Source organism: Macaca mulatta, chromosome 13 (assembly GCF_049350105.2).
Source record: "Macaca mulatta isolate MMU2019108-1 chromosome 13, T2T-MMU8v2.0, whole genome shotgun sequence".
In the NCBI taxonomy this organism is placed as follows: domain Eukaryota; kingdom Metazoa; phylum Chordata; class Mammalia; order Primates; family Cercopithecidae; genus Macaca; species Macaca mulatta.
Window position 1 is genome coordinate 9,687,603 of NC_133418.1, and position 10,729 is coordinate 9,698,331.

A 10,729-nucleotide genomic window follows, 5' to 3' on the forward strand; every position below is an offset into this window, starting at 1 on the left:
ATGGCCAAGAGAGGCCAGGCTAGACTGGGCACTGCAGTGGGGCCTGGGGATAGCCAGATGCGGCTTGGGTTCCAAGTGAGCAGACATGGGCACGGACAGAAAGCCAGGTTAATGTAACCCCAGAAGGCCTGGCCAGCAGCAGTCCCGGAATTCCAGCTGCGTCAGTCTGATACGGTCCCTGGCACGAACACGCTTAACTATCTGCAGCTCCCAGCAACATTCTGCTTTCTAGTTCTTGACACCTGCTGATCTGTCCTTATCCACAACCACCCACCCCACTCCATCCCCACCTCACAGTCCCTGCCCCAGACCAGGCCCTGATCCCTAAATCAGATTGCTGTATTTAGGGCATAGCAAAGTCTGCAGCTCCCTGTGGTGGCTACTAGACTGTCCCCTGTCACCCATTCCAGTGCCTTCTGGAGTGCCTCCTTGTTTTATAGCTGATGAAAAGCTAAAAACTCCATTTCCCAGGTTTCCTTGCAACCAGGGCTCTGATGGTCTCAGATTCCACCAATGAGAGAGGCAAGCGTGAGGTTTCTTCCACCACCTGAGCCAAGAGGGGTGGGGACAGTGCAAGACAGTCAGTCATTCAGCCTGCTTGGAGGGCCGAAGAGGCAGTGTGAGTGTGGTGGTGACCCCTTACTGTTGGATGGCTTTCTGCAGGGTTGCACTTCGGACCGTGCTGCTGAGGCTGGGAATTGTTCCTGGAACTGCCTCCCTATAGTCAACTTCTCCAGCTCTTCAAGGGATTTTGTAAACCATCTAATAGTAATGAACCCCATGAACTGGCCAGACTGGTTTCTGTTGTTTACAAGAAAACTCTTTTTTAATGTACCCTCAGATGCTGGTTGACATAACATTTAATACGTATATTAATAGTTAATATCCATGTATTGATATCTTGTGACCTTCCATTCACACATCTATGCGTGTGTATATGTACACACTATGTACATATATGTATATATATACACACTGTGGATATATTTTTATATACATATACACACATATAGTATACACATATACACACGTGTGTGTATTTAAGGTATACAGGAGTATTTAAGTATTTAAGGTATATGGGAGGATGTGCATAGGTTATATGCAAATACTATACCATTTTATATCAAGGACTTCATCATTTGTGGGATTTTGGCATGTGGGGGGCTTCTGGAACCAATCCCCCACAGATTCCAAGGGATGACATACATGCATATACACACACGTGTATATGTATACATATATACACATACATATATCCCCATATATACACATACATACATATATACATACATATATACACATACATATATACCCATACATATAGTAAGCTTCTCACCACCCCATCCCCACCTCACAGTCCCTGCCCCAGACCAGGCCCTGACCCCTAAATCAGATTATAGATGGGTATATATGTATGTGTATATATGTATAAATGTGTATATATACATATATGTATAAGTGTATATATGTATATGTATATATGTATGTGTATATATGTATGGGTATATATGTATGGGTATATATGTATGGGTATATATGTGTGTATATATGTATGCATATACAAGTGTGTATATGCATGTAAATACACATATACATGTGTAAATACACATATGCATGCATGTGTATAATAGACATGTGTACACATATGTATAATACACATATATCCACATTACATATGTGTCTGTATATGAATATATACATGTATCCAGGCAGTGTGTTCATATACGTGTGTGTGTATATGCATATACAGTCGTCACTTAGACTCGTGGGGGATTGGTTCCAGAAGCCACCCCCCATGCCTAGATCCTGCAAGATGAAGTCCCTGATGTAAAATGGTAGGGCATTTCCATATAAGCAATGCACGTCCTCCCATATACCTTAAACACTTTAAATCATCTCTAGATTATTTATGATACCTCATACAATGTAAATAGTTGTTATACTCTATTGTTTAGGGAATAAAGACAAGAAAAGTATCTGTATATGTTCAGTACAGACTTTTTTTCCAAACATTTTTGCTCCATGGTTGGTTGAATCCAGGCACGTGGAACCCATAGATAGGGCCTGGCCAGGCACGGTGGCTCACGCCTGTAACCCCAGCACTTTGGGAGGCCGAGGCGGATCACTTGAGGTCAGGAGTTCGAGAACAGCCTGGCCAACATGGTGAAACCCCATCTCTACTAAAAACACAAAAAGTTAACCAGGCGTGATGGCTCACACCTGTAATCCCAGCTACTCAGAGGCTGAGGTGGGAGAACAGCTTCAACCCAGGAGGCAGAGGTTGCAGTGAGCCGAGACCATGCCTCTGCACTCCAGCCTGGGTGACAGAGTGAGACTCCATCTCAAAAAAAAAAAAAAAAAAAAAAATAGAGAGGGCCTACTGAGTATGTTTGTGTGTATATTGTCTCAGCATCAGAACAACCTTGGATGTAGCATTATTCTTAATTTGGAAACAAGCTGAGAGTCAGAGAATTGAACAACTCTCCCAAGGTTTTGTAGCCTGTAAATGGCAGAACCAGGATTGAATATAAAATATCTAAATCCAGAGACTTTGTTCCTTTCTACACTGGCATCCAAGGTAGTTCTCTGAGACATACATAACTGCTATGCTTGAAATCTGCATTTCCTTCCACCTGGCACCCCACTCTCCTTAGACGCCAGGCTTCACGTCACGCCCAGTTTCTAAGATCCTCGCGGTTCTAGGTCTGGGTCGGTTTGGCAGCAGGATCATCTGAGGAGGACTGCGGTGTGGGCCAGCACTTCACAAACCTTCATGTGCGTTTGAAGTCAAAATGCAGATTCTGATTCAGGAGTCTGGGGTGGGGCCTGGGGCTCTGCCTTTCTTACAATTGCCCAGGTGATGCCGCAGCTGCTACGGTCCTCGGACCACTCTTTGAGTAGCAAGGGTGGGGCAGTGTGGCATCTCACTCTTGGTTTTGAATTTCATCTCAGCACAATCTGGGGTCACTTATTTAACTAACGTAACTTCTCTGGGGCTCAGAATCCTCGTCTGTGAAATGGGAACAATAATATCAGCCCCACTGAGGAATTTAAATGAAAGGAGATGATACATAACACAGATCAGCTTCTCACTTGTTTTGGTTAGAATTGGAGGTGATTCCTCCATTGACATAAAACACGAGGCTGTTATCCAGACAGAGCTGTTAAACTTTGGGCTGGGTTCCAAATCATTTGGGTTATAATGTCAGCTCTCTGCATCACCCCAGAAAAGTGATCTTAGTAAGATCCTTCTAGTCATTTTGGTTGAGACTTGTTTCAGGTAGTCTGGAAAGCCTATTTATTTATGGCTATAGTTTTTTTGTTTGTTTGTTTGGAGACGAGTCCCACTCTGTCCGTGCTGAGGTGCAGTGGTGCAATCTCAGCTCACTGCAACCTCCACCTCCTGGGTTCAAAAGATTCTCATGCCTCAGCCTCCTGAGTAGCTGGGATTACAGGTGCCCGCCACCACACTCAGCTAATTTTTATGTTTTTAGTAGAGATGGGGTTTCGCTGTGTTGGCCAGGCTGATTTCAAACTCCTGACCTCAGGTGATCTGCCTGCCTCAATCCTCCCAAAGTGCTAGGATTACAGGTGTGAGCCACTGACCCGGCCGTGGCTATAGTTTTAAATGCTGCCTACACTCCAAATTGCTGCACACAACCTGTCCCCAAGTCCATGTGTGCACATCCATTATCTGGAGTTTCAGAAGGAGTTGCCTTCTAAGTGTGGGCGTCCAAACTTTCCCTATGACGTAACTGGAAAAAAACAAAAACAAAAACAGAAACAAAGCAAAGCTAGTTCCACTTTTATCCAGAGAGAACCGAAAGATAGGATCACATTTCCTCAAACTTCTAGTGAAGAAGTCAGTCTTGGGTCTGGGCTCTGGAGCCTGGAGCCAGCTGTAGGGCCGGCCGGCGGCCTGGAAACAAACAGTCCCACATAGGCCGGCGGAATATGCGCGCGCTGCCTGCCTCCATTGTTTTGTTTCCTGGAATAGCTGCTTGTTCTCATCAGCTAGTGTGGTCAGCATTTCCATTCAAGACCATATTGTCAGGGCTTTATTTTTAAGTGAGGCATAAAAATGGGCCTTGAGCTGAAACTTGGAAGCTGGGCAATTAGCATATTTGAAAGGAAGCCAACTGGTCCTTTGTTATTCCGTGGGGCAGAAGGGGCTTTTCCATGCTCTTCTAAATGACAAAAGGGGTTTGTATTTGGGGCATTTTAAAACGAAGCAGTAGGCATGGACTTGGCTGTTGATACACAGGAGCTCACAAGAACATTGTCTCTGGGCTGCCCGGATGATGTCTGTGTAGGGGCTGCGAGACCCCAAGGATGTTCTCTGCTGACCAGAGGAACTGGAGCAATTTAATGTAGAAATTGGAAGCCAAGGAACTTTGTGTTTAAAGTAGAACTGCTGGAAGTGGCCAAGTCCACTGCTGCTTTCCATAATGCCCTTAGAGAAAATGCTGACCCGCCAACTGGCAAATACGTCCTGAGTGCCTTCTCCCCACGAGGCACTAGTTTGGCAGAAATTTGGAGCTGGGCTGGGCAGTGATATGGAAAGAAGTATGCAGTCTAAGTAGGAGGGTCATCTGTATCTAGAAAGAAAAAAGCACAAGGTTAATAAATGCCTCTTGCTGCAAGAGGAACCAAACGTGAAAGGGATAGGGAAGCCCAGGAGGGGAGGGACCATGAAGGATTGGGAAGGATTGCTGTGTATGTGTTGGGGGGTAGGAGGGCAGGTGGAAAGAACAGTGGCTTTGGAACCCCTGACTCACTGTGTGACACAGGCAAATTTCTGGGCCTTGGGGAAGTACCAGCAGTTATGAGAAAACTAGGAAAAATAGTATCAGGACGGAGCTGCTGTGGAACTGTTTAATGAGATAATGCATGTCAAGTGTTCAGCACATAGCAAATGGTAACTACCGTGTTTAAATGATCGGTATGTTGGGTTTTGGAGTTAAATAATCTGAGCAAACGGATCTGGTCAGAAATCCTTGAAGGTCTGGGCGGCCGGTGGGATGAGTCTGGTGCACTGATTCCATGGCAGAGGAGCAGGACACTCTGTAGTCCCCTCCCCTCATTTTGTGCACACTAAACACATAATGGCTAGTTAATTTTTTTATGATGTACATAAACAGGACAAACATATTTTCCCTACATTTCTGATGTAGAGATCAATATAAATAGGGGTGTCAGATAAATCACAGGCTGTCCCAATGGGGCACATTTTTATTAAAAATTATTTATACTAAGAAGTTGTTGGTTTTTTATCTGAAATTCAATTTAACTGAGTGTCCTGTAGCGAGAGACAGAGAGTGAGAGAGTGTGTGTGTGTATGTGCATGTGTGTGTGTGTGCTTGTGTGTGTGTGTGCATGCACGCACGTCCTAAGTCTGGAAACCCGATTCCTAACACCTATGTACCCAACACTCAAGAGTTAAGAAGTATCAGTACTTTGCTATCTTACCTTGAGTTTTTTAATGTTTTAAAATTCCACAGTTGGAATCTCCTTGTCACACACATACCAATGGCACTCTTCTCCAAAAATGCCCAGAAATGATTATATTCGTGTGTATCCTTATGTGGCTGTTCTACTTTTTCTATATGTGTATGTGTCCAGAAACAAAATACACTCTTATTTTCTGTGCTTTATAGATTTACATTAAATGATATCTCACTGTATTTTTCTTTCTGCCATATAATTTTATTTTAAACATGAAATTTTTGATAAAAATACTACATGTGATGTACACATTGTCATCACTGTAATACAGCCAATGCTTGTGCATCCAATAGGCAGAAGTACCGTCCATTACCCAGCAGAATACCGTCCATTACCCGGCAGAAGTACCGGCCATTACCCAGCGGAAGTACCGGCCATTACCCGGCGGAAGTACCGTCCATTACCCGGCGGAATTACCGGCCATTACCCGGCGGAAGTACCGTCCATTACCCGGCGGAAGTACCGTCCATTACCCGGCAGAAGTACCGGCCATTACCCAGCAGAAGTAGACCGTCGCCAACCCTTTTGAAGTCTCTGTGCCCCCTTCCGAATTGCATCCCCCGGACCCCACATAGAAGGTAACTGCCTCCGAGTGGAGTGCTTATTCTTTATATTTCTTTGTATTTATTTATTTTTGAGACAGGATCTCACTCTGTCGCCCAGGCTGGAGTGCAGTGGCACAAGCTCTGCCTACTGCACCCTCAACCTTCCTGGCTCAAGCGGTCCTCCCACCTCAGCCTCCCCAGCAGCTGGGACTACAGGAGTGTGCCAGAATACCCGGCTAATTTTTGTATTTTTTGTAGACACAGGGTTTCACGACGTTTCCCAGGCTGGTCTTGAATTCCTGGGCTCAAGCGATCCATCTGCCTCAGCCTCGGCCTCCCAGAGTGCTGGGATTACAGGTGTGAGCCACCGTGCCTGGCCATTCTTTATATTTCTTTGTAGTTTATCATAATATATGTAATTCTGAATGACAGTGCTCAGTTCTGAGTGAGTTTAAACCGTGAACAGAAGAGAACGTTGTGCTGTTTGTATTCTTCTGGAGCTATGCGCTCTTGACTTCATGTATTTAAGAGGTTCATTTCGTGTTAGTGAGTGTAACTATGGTTCATTTTTTTTTTTTCACTGCTGTTTACTATTCTATTGGATAAACACACTGCATCTTGTATTGCCATTGGGACATTTGAGTTGTTTCAAGTTTTTGCGACTACAAACATAGCTGTTATGAACATTATTATACTTTTTTCTCGTATATATATATATCATATATATAAATGAAATAATTTGTCTGTGGTAAAAATACCTGAGTGGGATCTCTGGGTCCTTGCATTATTACAATCACTTCTCAAAGTGGTTCTACACGTTTCTACCCTCACCAGAGTCTTGACCAGTTTCTACCTCTACCAGAAGCGTATAAGCATCCTAAGTGTTTCACAGTCCCTCCTACACCTGCCAAGCTCCTGGGGACAAAATGATGTCTTGCTATGGTCTAAATTGTCTTTCCCTGATTGTTAATGATATTGATCATCTTTTCGTATAAGTACTGGCCACTTTCATCTCCCTTTCTGTGAAGAGATTGTTCTGGTCATCTGTTTATTTTTCTATTCGGTTTGTCTTTTTTCTTATTGATTTGTAAGAACTCTTTGTATATTCTGGATACTAACCCTTGGTTGGTTACGTATGTTGAAAATATTGACTTTTAGTTTGTGGCTTGCCTTTTCATTTTTTATGATGTCTTTTGAGGAAGAAACAGTCTTAATTTTAGTGTTGTCAAATTTATCAGTCATTTGCTTTTCTGGTTACCACTTTGGGAGTTAAGAAAATTTCCTTCATCCCTCGCTCCCTCCCTCCCTCCCTTCCTTCCTTCCTACCTTCCTTCTTTCCTTCTTTCCTTCTTTCTTTCTCTCTCCCTTTCTTTCTTTCTGTCTGTCTTACTCTGTCACCCAGGTTGGAGTCCAGTGGCGCAACCACGGCTCACTGTAGGCTCCAACTCCTGGGCTCATGTGATCCTCCTGCCTCAGCCTCCTGAGCAGCTGGGACTACAGGCATGCACCACTATGCCCAACCAAATTTTAAATTTTTTTGCAGAGATAAATTTTTTTTGCTATGTAGCCCAGGCTTGTCTTGAACTCCTAGCCTTAAGCAATCTCCCTGGCTTGGCCTCCCAAAGTGTTGAGATTACAGGAGTGAGCCACAGTACCCAGCCAAGAAAACTTTCTTTATGCTGGCATTGTAAATATATTCTCTTATATTTTTCTGTTAGAGTTCTAAAAGTCAGCTTTGTTATTTAAGTATTTAATCTACCTGAAATTGATGGTTGTATATGGAGTAAGGCAATGATTCAGTTCTGTTCTTTCACCTTACGGATAGCCAATTACTCCCGTGTCATTTATTGGGAAGTCTATCTTTTTCATTGATCTATAGTACCATTCTTTTCCATACATGCATGGCTTTATTTGTAGGTTCCTTTTGTTCCATCAGTTTGTCTGTCTATCCCTGAGAGTTCCATACTGTCTTAATCACCATAGCTTTATAACAAGTTTTGATGTCTGGAGAAACAAGAGTCACTAACTTCTTCACAGCATCTTAACTATTCTCAGTTTTTAACTTACAGTATAATTTTTGAGGCAATAAACTTTTATAGGATTTGTCTATGTAAGTATATATTATTTATCATTCATTTAACTGCCATTTATTTGTATTTACATTGTATATATGTATTCCATTTATAAATGCCACAATTGACCATCCATTGCCCCACTAATGGACATTAAGTGGTTTCCCATTTTTTCCTTAGCACCTATTAGAGGAATTAGGTTACAGGGTATGCGTATCTTCAAATTTACTATATAACACAAAATTGCTTTCCAAAGTGTTTAAACCAATTTGCACTCCCACCAGCTGTATAAGAATTGAAGTTAATCTGCCTCCTCTGAAACACTTCATACTTTAAATATTTTTTTAGAAAAGGAAGGATGTGCAATGTTACCTCATTGATGTTTAATTTATATTTTCCTCTTTCCATATGCGTTTGTTTTCCTATGTGTTTGTTAGCTATTCAATTTCCTGTTCATATCATTTGCTCATCTTCCTGTTGGATTGTCTCTATTCTTACTGATTTGCTCATAAGTCATTTTATATTCTAATTACTAAACTTTTGTTGTTTATGGTAGTTGAAATTGTCTTCTCGAATACCGTGGATCAGGGGTTAGCAAACTATGGTCCTTGCTGATGGCCTATTTTTGTACACCCCAAACTAACTTTAATGTAATCTAATGCTTTTACATTTTTAAATATTGCAAAGGAAGAAGAAAGCAGTAGCAGCAGCAGTGGCAACAGAGATGCATGTGGCCTGCAAAGCCTAAAATATTTATCGTCTGGCTATTCACAGAAAATTGCTGATCCGCATCCCCCCCACCACCAGGCTATCACTGTTTTCTAACTTAGTTTCTTTTTTTGTTGTCATTGAATAGAAATGTTTCATTTCAATGTAGTATAATGTATCATTTTAAAGATTATAACATTACAGAATATTATATGACTCTGTTTCTGGCTCTCTGGTTTCATTGGTCTATTCATATATCACAATGCCTATACCACTTTTAAATTTACTGGTGTTCCAAAATAAGTGTGATATCTGGTAGGGCAAATCTGTCCCCCTCCAACCCATTTTCTTCCTTAAACAGTTCTGACCCGACAACCTCCCCACTTGGTCACAATGACCAAAGTTGATTCAATCATGCATCGACTTTCTATTTACACCTTTCAACGGCCAGTATATAAAATTCAGTTGTTTCTGCCCCTGCCCCCGCCAGCTGATTATTATTATTGCTATTCCTGATAGGGGGTATTTCCCAACCCATGGCACACGTGTGCATTAGTGATAATTAGATGACTTGCTCAAAAAACCAAACTCATTTTGAAGACATCCGTTTGACTTTCTTTGCCCTTCTGCTGGCTTCTGCTGCAGCAGCTGAGCTCTTAATTATTGTTTATATCGGGTAGTAATACCCCCTGAAAAGCGAAGCAGCTTGCACTAAAGAAAGCATAGAAAACAGTACATTTCTGGCCAGGTGCGGTGACTCACGCCTGTAATCCCAGCACTTTGGGAGGCCGAGGCGGGCAGATCACGAGGTCAGGAGATTGAGGCCACCCTGGCTAACACAGTGAAACCCTGTCTCTACTAAAAATACAAAAAATGAGCTGGGCATGGTGGCAGGTGCCTGTAGTCCCAGCCACTCGGGAGGCTGAGGCAGGAGAATGGCGTGAACCTGGGAGGCAGAGGTTGCAGTGAGCCGAGATCTCACCACTGCACTCCAGCCTGGCAACAGAGCAAGACTCCGTCTCAAAAAAAAAGAAAGCAGTACATTTCTGTAAATAGACAACAATATTTACTGAATGCTTATTTATTTAAATGTCATTGGGTACATAAAATCAAGCTTCTTGGAGATCTATCCATTAAACTCACCGAATCATTCCAAATTCTAACTTAACTTCAGCAGTAGAGATGATTCATAGCAAAGCAGAAACAAACGGGCTGCAGTTGGATTTTTAGGTTTCTGTAGTTTCTGTTTTCAAGTTTTCAAACGGCTTTATTAATACATTTATTTATTTGTTTGTTTGTTTACTGGGCAGCCTCCCGAGCCAGAATAGGCTCAGGGAGACTCCTTAAACAGCTTTATTAAGGCATAATCTACCGACTTTTAAATTCACTCATTGTAAGTGTTATTCAATTATTTTTCACAAATTTACGAAGTTGTGCAGCTACCAGCATGATCCAGTTTTAGATCATTCCCATTAACCCAAAAAGTTCCCTCAGACTGGTTTGTAGTCACTTCTCCCCACCCCTTGGCAAATGCTAATCTGCTCTCTGTCTCTGTCCATTTACCCTTTCTGGATATTTAATATAGATGGAATCATGCAATATGTAGCCTTTGTGTCTGGTTTCCTTCACGCTGTTTTAGCAGACTACTTTTGAAGTTCATCTATGTATCAGTATTTTTTTTACCTTTTTGTTGCTGAAAAGTATTGAAGTCAAATGAAATATATAGAGATGAATTTCTTTTGTTTTCTTTCTTTTTTTTTTTTTTTTTGAGACGGAGTCTCACTCTGTCGCCCAGGCTGGAGTACAGTGGCGCAATCTTGGCTCGCTGCAAGCTCCGCCTCCCAGGTTCACGCCATTCTCCTGCCTCAGCCTCCCAAGTAGCTGGGACTACAGGCCCCG